Source organism: Arachis hypogaea, chromosome 13, assembly GCF_003086295.3.
Source record: "Arachis hypogaea cultivar Tifrunner chromosome 13, arahy.Tifrunner.gnm2.J5K5, whole genome shotgun sequence".
NCBI classification, from domain to species: domain Eukaryota; kingdom Viridiplantae; phylum Streptophyta; class Magnoliopsida; order Fabales; family Fabaceae; genus Arachis; species Arachis hypogaea.
Genome location: NC_092048.1, coordinates 61530233 through 61541003, shown reverse-complemented (window position 1 = coordinate 61541003; position 10771 = coordinate 61530233).

The following is a 10771-nucleotide window of genomic DNA, read 5'->3' as shown; positions in this document are numbered from 1 at the left end:
AGTATTACCACCGGATATATAAATGCCACAGACACATAACTGGGTGAACCTTTCCAGATTATGACTCAGCTTTGCTAGAGTCCCCAATTAGAGGTGTCCAGAGCTCTTAAGCACACTTTTTTTGCTTTGGACCACGACTTTAACTGCTCAGTCTCAAGTTTTCACTTGACACCTTCACGCCACAAGCACATGGTTAGGGACAGCTTGGTTTAGCCGCTTAGGCCAGGATTTTATTCCTGTGGGCCCTCCTATCCACTGATGCTCAAAGCCTTGGATCTTTTTTATTTTACCCTTGCCTTTTGGTTTAAAGGGCTATTGGCTTTTTCTGTTTGCTTTTTCTTTTCCCCTTTTTTTTCTCTCTTTTTTTTCGCATATATATTTTTTTCTGCAAGCTTTTCACTGCTTTTTCTTGCTTCAAGAATCATTTTTATGATTTTTCAGATTATCAAATAACATTTCTCCTTTTTCATCATTCTTTCAAGAGCCAACAATTTTAACATTCATGAATCAACAAATTCAAAAATATGCACTGTTCAAGCATTCATTCAGAAAAACAAAAGTATTGCCACCACATCAAAATAATTAATCTGTTTTAAAATTCAAAATTCATGCACTTCTTTTTCTTTTTTTTCAATTAAAAACATTTTTCATTTAAGAAAGGTGATGGATTCATTCTCATAGCTTTAAGGCATAGACACTTAGACACTAATAATCTTGTAATAAGACACAAACATAAATAAACATAAAGCATAAAAATTTGAAAAACAGAAAATAAAGAACAAGGAAATTAAAGAACGGGTCCACCTTAGTGATGGCGGCTAGTTCTTCCTTTTGAAGATCTTATGGAATGCTTGAGCTCCTCAATGTCTCTTCCTTGCCTTTGTTGCTCCTCTCTCATAACTCTTTGGTCTTCTCTAATTTCATGGAGGAGGATGGAATGCTCTTGGTGCTCCACCCTTAGTTGTCCCATATTGGAACTTAATTCTCCTAGGGAGGTGTTGATTCGCTCCCAATAATTTTGTGGAGGAAAATACATCCCTTGAGGCATCCCAGGAATTTCATGATGAAGAATTTCCTCATGCTCTTGTTGAGGTCCATGAGTGGGCTCTCTTGTTTGCTCCATCATTTTCTTAGTGATGGGCTTGTTCTCTTCAATGAGGAGTCTTGGCCACAACTTCATAGAAGTGGTCTTAATGGACCTTTGAGATGAATCTCTCCATCTCTCATGACTCGAAGGTGGAAGTAATTGTCTTTCCATTCCTCTTTCTAGAGGTTTCTCCGGCCTTAGGTGCCCTAAATGGTTATGAAAAAACAAAAAAAAAAGCTGAGCTTTTCCACACCAAACTTAAAAAGTTTGCTCATCCTCGAGCAAAAGAATAAAGAAAGAAGGAGAAGAAGAAGAGATGGAGGAGATAGAGGTGTGTGAATTATTCGGCCAAGGGGGGTTTTAGGTGGTTATGATGTGGAAAAGGAAGGAGTGAAGGTTTGAATTTGAGTGGGTGGGTGTAGGTGGGTTGTATGATGGTTTTGGAGGAGTAATAGAGGTGATTGGTAGAGGTTATTTGGGGAAGAGTATTATGAAAATGTGTGAAGAAGTGAGAGAGTGAGTTGAGGTTGGTGGGGATCCTGTGGGGTCCACAGATCCTGAGGTGTCTAGGATTTCTCACCCCTGCACCAATTAGGCTTGCAAAACGCCCTTTGCTGCCAATCCTGGCGTTAAACGCCAGGTTGCTGCCCATTTCTGGCGTTTAACGCCAGCTTCTTGCCTTTTTCTGGCATTAAACGCCAATCTGGTGCCCATTTCTGGCGTTAAATGCCCAGAATGGTGCCAGACTGGGCGTTTAACGCCCATTCTGCTGCCCTTACTGGCGTTTAAACGCCAGTAGGCTTCTCCTCCAGGGTATTCTATTTTTCATTCTATTTTTCAGTTTGTTTTAGATTTTCAATTGTTTTTGTGACTTCACATGATCATCAACCTACAGAAAACATAAAATAACAATAGAAAATAAAACTGGGTTGCCTCCCAAAAAGCACTTCTTTATTGTCTTTAGCTGGACCTTGACTGAGTTTTATTCTAGTCTCAGTTTTGAGCATTCTTGCTCAAAATTGCTTTTAAGATAGTGTTTGATTCTCTGTCTATTAACAATGAACTTTTTGTTAGAATCAATATCTTGAAGCTCAACATATCCATATGGTGACACTCTTGTAATCACATATGGTCCCCTCCACCGGGATTTTAATTTCTCGGGGAATAATCTGAGCCTAGAGTTGAACAGCAGAACTTTTTGTCCTGGCTCAAAGACTCTGGATGACAATTTCTTGTCATGCCACTTTTTTGCTTTTTCCTTATAAATTTTTACATTTTCAAAAGCGTTGAGTCTGAACTCCTCTAGCTCATTTAGCTGGAGCAATCTTTTCTCACCAGCTAACTTAGCATCCAGGTTTAGGAATCTGGTTACCCAGTAGGCTTTATGTTCCATTTCCACGGGCAGATGACAGGCCTTGCCATACACAAGCTGGTATGGAGAGGTTCCTATTGGAGTCTTGAATGCTGTTCTGTATGCCCACAGAGCATCATCCAAGCTCTTTGCCCAATCCTTTCTACGGGCAATTACAGTCCATTCCAGATTCTCTTTAGTTCTCTATTAGAGACTTTAGCCTACCCATTTGTCTGTAGATGATACGGAGTTGCTACTTTGTGGCTAATTCCATATCGAACCATAGCAAAGTACAGCTGTTTATTGTAGAAATGGGTGCCCCCATCACTGATTAGTACTCTAGGAACACCAAATCTACTGAAAATATGTTTCAGGAGGAACTTCAGCACAGTCTTGGTATCATTAGTGGGTGTGGCAATTGCCTCCACCCATTTGGATACGTAGTCTACTGCCACCAGAATGTAAGTGTTTGAGTATGATGGTGGGAAAGGACCCATGAAGTCAATACCCCATACATCAAACAACTCAATCTCTAAGATCCCTTGTTGAGGCATGGCATAACTATGAGGCAAGTTACCAGCTCTTTGGCAACTGTCACAGTTACGCACAAACTCTCGGGCATCTCTATAGAGAGTAGGCCAATAGAAGCCACATTGGAGGACTTTAGTGGCTGTTCGCTCACTTCTGAAATGTCCTCCATACTGTGATCCATGGCAATGCCACAGGATCTTCTGTGCCTCCTCTCTAGGGACGCATCTGCGGATCATTCCGTCTGCGCATCTCTTAAAGAGATATGGTTCATCCCATAAGTAGTACTTTGCATCAGAAATTAGTTTTTTCTTTTGCAACATGCTGTACTCCTGGGATATGAACCTCACAGCTTTATAATTTGCAATGTCTGCAAACCATGGTGCTTCCTGAATGGCAAAAAGTTGCTCATCCGAAAAGGTCTCAGAGATCTTAGTAGGAGGGAGGGACGTCCCTGCTACTGGTTCTATCCGGGACAGATGATCAGCTACCTGGTTCTCTATCCCTTTTCTGTCTCTTATTTCTATATCAAACTCTTGCAAAAGCAACACCCATCTTATGAGCCTGGGTTTTGAATCCTGCTTTGTGAGTAGATATTTAAGAGCAGCATGGTCAGTATACACAATCACTTTTGAACCTACTAAATAGGATCTAAACTTGTCAATGGCATAAATCACTGCAAGTAACTCCTTTTCTGTGGTTGTGTAATTCTTCTGTGCGTCATTCAGAACACGACTGGCATAGTAAATGACGTGTAGAAGCTTGTTATGCCTTTGTCCCAACACTGCACCAATGGCATGATCACTGGCATCACACATTAATTCGAATGGTAATGTCCAGTCAGGTACAGAGATGACAGGTGCTGTGACCAGCTTGGCTTTCAGGGTCTCAAACACCTGTAGACACTCTGTGTCAAACACAAATGGCATGTCAGCAGCTAGCAGGTTGCTTAGAGGTTTTGCAATTTTTGAAAAATCCTTTATAAACCTCCTATAGAATCTTGCATGCCCCAGAAAGCTTCTGATTGCCATAACATTGGCAGGTGGTGGTAATTTCTCAATTACTTCTACCTTGGCTTGATCTACCTCTATCCTCTTGCTTGAAATTTTGTGCCCAAGGACAATTCCTTCAGTCACCATAAAGTGACATTTTTTCCAGTTTAAGACCAGGTTAGTCTCTTGGCACCTTTTCAGGACAAGTGCTAGATGATCAAGACAGGAGCTGAATGAGTCTCCAAATACTGAGAAGTTATCCATGAAGACTTCTAGGAACTTCTCTACCATATCAAAGAAGATAGAGAGCATGCACCTCTGAAAGGTTGCAGGTGTATTGCACAGACCAAAAAGCATTCTTCTATAAGCAAATACTCCAGATGGACATGTGAATGCTATTTTCTCTTGGTCTTGAGGATCCACTGTAATTTGGTTGTAGCCTGAATAGCCATCCAAAACGTAGTAATATTCATGGCCTACTAGTCTCTCTAGCATCTGGTCTATGAATGGTAAAGGAAAATGATCCTTTCTGGTGGCTGTATTGAGCCTTCTGTAGTCAATACACATACGCCATCCTGTAACTGTTCTTGTGGGAACCAGTTCATTCCTTTCATTATGAACCACTGTCATGCCTCCCTTCTTGGGGACAACCTGGACAGGGCTCACCCAGGGGCTATCAGAAATAGGATAAATAATCCCAGCCTCTAGTAACTTAGTGACCTCTTTCTGCACCACTTCCTTCATGGCTGGATTTAGCCACCTCTATGGTTGAACCACTGGCTTAGCATCATCCTCCAATAGGATCTTGTGCATGCATCTTGCTTGGCTAATGCCCTTAAGATCACTTATGGACCACCCAAGAGCTGTCTTGTGTGTCCTTAGCACTTGAATTAGTGCTTTCTTTTCCTGTGGATTTAAAGCAGAGCTTATGATCATTGGAAAAGTGTCACCCTCTCCCAGAAATGCATATTTCAGGGATGGTGGTAGTGGTTTGAGCTCTGGTTTAGGAGGTTTCTCCTCTTCCTGAGGGATTTTTAGAGGTTCTTTTATTTCGTCTGGTTCCTCCAAATCAGGCTGAACATCTTTAAAGATGTCCTCTAGCTCTGATTCAAGACTCTCAATCATATTGATCTCTTCCACCAAAGAGTCAATAATATCAGTGCTCATGTAGTCATTTGATGTGTCTGGATGTTGCATAACTTTGACAGCATTTAACTTGAACTCATCCTCATTGACTCTCAGGGTCACTTCCCCTTTTTGTACATCAATAAGAGTTCGTCCAGTTGCTAGGAAAGTTCTTCCTAGAATAAGAGTTGCACTCTTGTGCTCCTCCATTTCCAGCACTACAAAGTCAGTGGGAAAGGCAAATGGCCCAACCTTGACAATCATGTCCTCAATGATGCCTGATGGATATTTAATGGATCCATCAGCAAGTTGAAGACATATCCGGGTTGGTTTGACTTCTTCAGTCAACCCAAGCTTTCTGATAGTGAATGCAGGTATTAGGTTGATACTTGCTCCAAGGTCACATAGAGTTGTCTTGGTACAAGCACCCTCTAATGTGCATGGTATCATAAAGCTTCCTGGATCTTGAAGCTTTTCTGGTAAGCTTTTTAGAATGACTGCACTGCATTCTTCAGTGAGAAACACTCTTTCAGTTTCTCTCCAATCCTTCTTATGACTTAAGATCTCTTTCATGAACTTAGCATAAGAGGGTATTTGCTCAAGTGCCTCTGCAAACGGGATCTTTATTTCAAGGGTCCTGAGATAGTCTGCAAAGCGGGCAAATTGTTTATCTTGTTCCGCTTGGTGGAGCTTCTGAGGATAAGGCATCTTGGCTTTATATTCTTCAACCTTAGTTGCTGCAGGTTTATTCCCTACAGAAGTGGTTGGAGAAGCCTACTTAGAGGGGTTACTATCAGCACTTGCAGGTGTCTGATTCCTCATTGGCGTTTGAACGCCAGGATTGGGTGCTGGATGGGTGTTTAACACCCGCTTCCCACCCTTTTCTGGCGTTTGAATGCCAGAACTGAACAAGGAATGGGCGTTTAACGCCAACTTTTCCCCCTTTTCTGGCGTTTGAATGCCAGAGTTATTCCTCTCTGGGCTCTTGATGTCCTCAGAGGGATTTTGGGCAGTAGTTTGGTCATCCTCTGTCATTTGTTCCTTTCTTGACTTTTTGCTACTTTGAGCTGAGTTATTCAATGTCTTCCCGCTCCTTAGTTGGACAACTTAGCATTCTTCTGTTAGCTGTTTAGATAGCTGCTGTCTTGTCTGATTCAATTGTGCTTCTATATTCTTGTTAGCATTTTTAGTGTCTTGGAGCATCTCTTTGAATTCAGCTAATTGTCTTGTCATAAGGAGTAATTGCTGATTAAGTTCAACAATTTGTTCTTGAGGATTTGGATCAGTAGTTACTGCCATAGCCTCTTCTTTTATGGAGGACTCACTGTTTGAGTACAGATGTTGATTTCTAGCAACTGTATCTATGAGTTCTTGAGCCTCTTCAATTGTTTTTCTCATGTGTATAGATCCACCAGCTGAGTGGTCTATAGACATTTGAGCTCTTTCTGTAAGCCCATAGTAAAAGATGTCTAACTGTACCCACTCTGAAAACATTTCAGAGGGGCATTTTCTTAGCATCCCTCTATACCTCTCCCAGGCATTATAAAGGGATTCATGATCCTCTTGTTTAAAGCCTTGGATGTCCAGCCTTAGCTGTGTCATCCTTTTTGGAGGGTAAAATTGATTCAGGAATTTGTCTGATAACTGTCTCCATGTTTTTATGCTTGCTGTGGGTTGGTTATTTAACCACCTCTTAGCTTGATCTTTTACAGCAAATGGAAACAGTAATAATCTGTAGACATCCTGATCCACTTCTTTATCACGTGCTGTGTCAGCAATTTGTAAGAACTGTGCCAGAAACTCAGTAGGTTCTTCCTGTGGAAGACCGGAATATTGACAATTTTGCTGCACCATGAAAATGAGCTGAGGATTTAGCTCAAAACTGTTTTCTTTGATGGGAGGTATACAGATGCTACTCCCATATGTAGCTGTAATGGGGTTAGCATATGACTCCAGAGTCCTTCTGGACTGCTCATTTCCACTTAGGTCCATGATGGAGAAAGGGAGATGATGTGGATTGTAAATAAAATATATTTTTGTTTTTTTTAAATAACCAAAAAAATAAAACAAAATAAATGGAAGATAAAATAGAACTTTCGAAAATTAGAAGAAAATAAAAGCAATTTGAAAACTAAATTAATTAATTGATTAAAAAGATTTTGGAAATTAGCAATCAAAAAGATATGATTGAAAATTATTTAAAAAAAAAGCTATGATTGAGAAGATATGATTGCAATTTAAAAAAAGATATGATTGAAAAGATATGATTGAAGAAATTAAAAAGATTTGATTTTTGAAAAGATTTGAAAAGATCAATTTTTGAAATTAAAATTTTGACTTGACTAAAAAAAAGATATGATTTTGAAAATCTTTGACTAATTTAATGCAAAATTTCAAAATTTATGAATAAAATAAGGAGAAGATATTTTTTGATTTTTGAATTTTAATGCGGAAAGAGAAAACAACAAAACGACACTAAACTTAGAAATTTTAGATCAAAACACAGAGAACAAACAAGAAAACTTTGAATGTCAAGATGAACACCAAGAACACTTTGAAGATCAAGATGAACACCAAGAACAAATTTTTGAAAAATTTTTAAATAAATAAAAGCACAAGGGACACCAAACTTAAAATTTTTAGAAAATAAAACACAAATTTTCGAGAATTTAAAGGAAAACACAAAGAAGATACCAAACTTAGAATTTTTAAAGATCAAGAAAGGACTAGGAACAAGCAAATTCGAAAAATTAAAAGGAAATAAAAGCATGCAATTGACACCAAACTTAAAATATGAAACTAAACTCAAATAAAAGACTCTAAACTAACAAAAATAAATTATTCCTAATCTAAGCAACAAGATAAATCGTCAGTTGTCCAAACTCGAACAATCCCCGGTAACGGCGCCAAAAACTTGATACACGAAATTACAATCACACAACTCCGCACAACTAACCAGCAAGTGCACTGGGTCGTCCAAGTAATACCTTACGTGAGTAAGGGTCGATCCCACGGAGATTGTCGGCTTGAAGCAAGCTACGTTTATCTTGTAACTCTTAGTCAGGATATCAATAATTCTCATATTTAATTGTAAAAAGTAAAAGAACATGAAATAAATACTTGTTATGCAGTAATGAAGAACAGGTTGAGGCTTTGGAGATGCTTTGTCTTCTGAATCTCTGCTTTCCTACTATCTTCTTCTTCATGCACGTAAGGCTCCTTCCATGGAAAGCGTTATGTTGAGCATCACCGTTGTCAAAGGCTACCTCCCGTCCTCTCAGTGAAAACGTTCCAAATGCGCTGTCACCGCACGGCTAATCATCTGTCGGTTCTCAATCATGTCGGAATAGGATCCATTGATCCTTTTGCGTCTCTCATTATGTCCAACACTCGCGAGTTTGAAGCTCGTCACAGTCATCCCTTCCCAGATCCTACTCAGAATACCACAGACAAGGTTTAGACATTCCGGATCTCAGGAATGGCCGCCAATAATTCTAGCTTATACCACGCAGACTCTGATCTGAATCATGAGGCTAAGAGATATGCATTCAATCTAAGGTAGAATAGAGGTGGTTGTCAGGCACGCGTTCATAGGTGAGAATGATGATGAGTGTCACGGATCATCACATTTATCAGGTTGAAGTGCAAATGAATATCTTAGAATAGAAGCAAGCATGATAGAATGGAAAACAGTAGTAATTGCATTAATTCATGAAGAACAGCAGAGCTCCTCACCCCCAACAATGGGGTTTAGAGACTCATGCGGTAGAGAATACAATATGAAATGTGTAAAGTGTCATGAGGTACAAGATGAATTGCTAAAAATAGTTTTTATAGTAAATTGGTGACCTAGGGTTACACAAAATGAGTAAGCTAGGGTGTTTAGTGTAAAAATCCACTTTCGGGGCCCACTTGGTGTGTGCTTAGGCTGAGCTTTGAAGCTTTCATATGTAGAGACTTTTCTTGGAGTTAAACGCCAGCTTTTGTGCCAGTTTGGGCGTTTAACTCCAGCTTTTGTGCCAGTTCTGGAGTTAAACGCCAGAATTCTTGAGCTGACTTGGAACGCCTGTTTGGGCCATCAAATCTCGGGCAAAGTATGGACTATTATATATTTCTGGAAAGCCCAGGATGTCTACTTTCCAACTCAATTGAGAGCGTGCCAATTGGGCTTCTATAGCTCCAAAAAATCTACTTCGAGTGCAGGGAGGTCAGAATCCAACAGCATCTGCAGTCCTTTTTCAGCCTCTGAATCAAATTTTTGCTCAGGTCCCTCAATTTCAGCCAGAAAATATCTGGAATCACAGAAAAGTACACAAACTCATAGTAAAGTCCAGAAAAGTAATTTTTATTTAAAAACTAATAAAAACATAATAAAAACTAACTAAAATATACTAAAAACATACTAAAAATAATGCCAAAAAGCGTATAAATTATCCGCTCATCATTATCTCTTCCTTTCTTAGCTTCTCTTATTAGATGCTTCCCACCATGAATTTAGCTTTGACTCTAAGTGTTTTAATTTCAAGTATTACCACTTGATATATAAGCACCACAAGCATATGACTAGAGGATTCTTTGTGTTTTGTTCTTGTTTCTTTTCTTTCCTTTTTCTCTAATCATTGATGGTCAGAGCCTTGAGATTTGAAGAAATGCTTTGCACTTAATCCTAGCCTTGACTCTAAGTGTTTTATTTTCAAGATTTTTACTTGATAGATAAACACCACAAGTACTTGACATTGGTACTCAGAGCCTTCAGCTTTCTCATTCTTTCCCTTTTTCTTACTTTATCATTAATTGATTACTTTTACTTCTTCAAGGTTCTCAAAATTTCAAAGATTTCATAAAGTGTTCTAGATGAAAACCTCAAACAATTAAATTCAATTGTGTTGAGCTAGATAGTTATGCTAGCCTTCCAATACTCATATGCTCATACTAGCTTCTTCTTTAATTAACCTTGTTTGTTTATGATCATTATACTTACTTGCTTTGACTAACAAATTTTAATATGGTAATTATGATGTAAAAGTAACATGTTGTAATTCACAACTAGACTCCTACTATGCTTATCTAAGAAAGAAGATCACACATGTATACAATAGAAATGAAAGACAATCATGCATGCAATTGAAAGTATATGAAGCAAATTAGAGAAAAAGGAACTTAACCACCTTGAGGATCACTCTATCATCATTGTTGTTACCAATTTTGTCATTATCTTCCTCTCTAACACCAAACTTGGAAATTTTTATTTGTCTCCAAACAACAACTAAAACAGTGGTGATGGAATTTGTGATCAATTATGAATGTCTTCAAAAAGTAATGGGAATAATGCATGTTTTTATTCAACTAAAGCAAGATAAATTAAAGACTAAATAAAGGAACTAAAACAAACATAGAATGTGATTGCATGAATAAGTGGTCATGCATGGTACATTGCATGGAAATTGTGTGCCAACTTCAAACTTGGTTTGACACTTTCATCTTAGAATGATGCTTAGTACCCCAGTAAAAGTTCAAGCTCAATTTGTTGCATGGCAACACCAAACTTTTCCTATGCAATCACATACTAATTATTTGAAAGTTAAAACTAAGTGAAGTAAGAAATTTGTTACCCAACATTAGGTTGCCTCCCAATAAGCACTCTTTAAATGTCATTAGCTTGACATGTTGGTTCTTAAATTTTCTTCC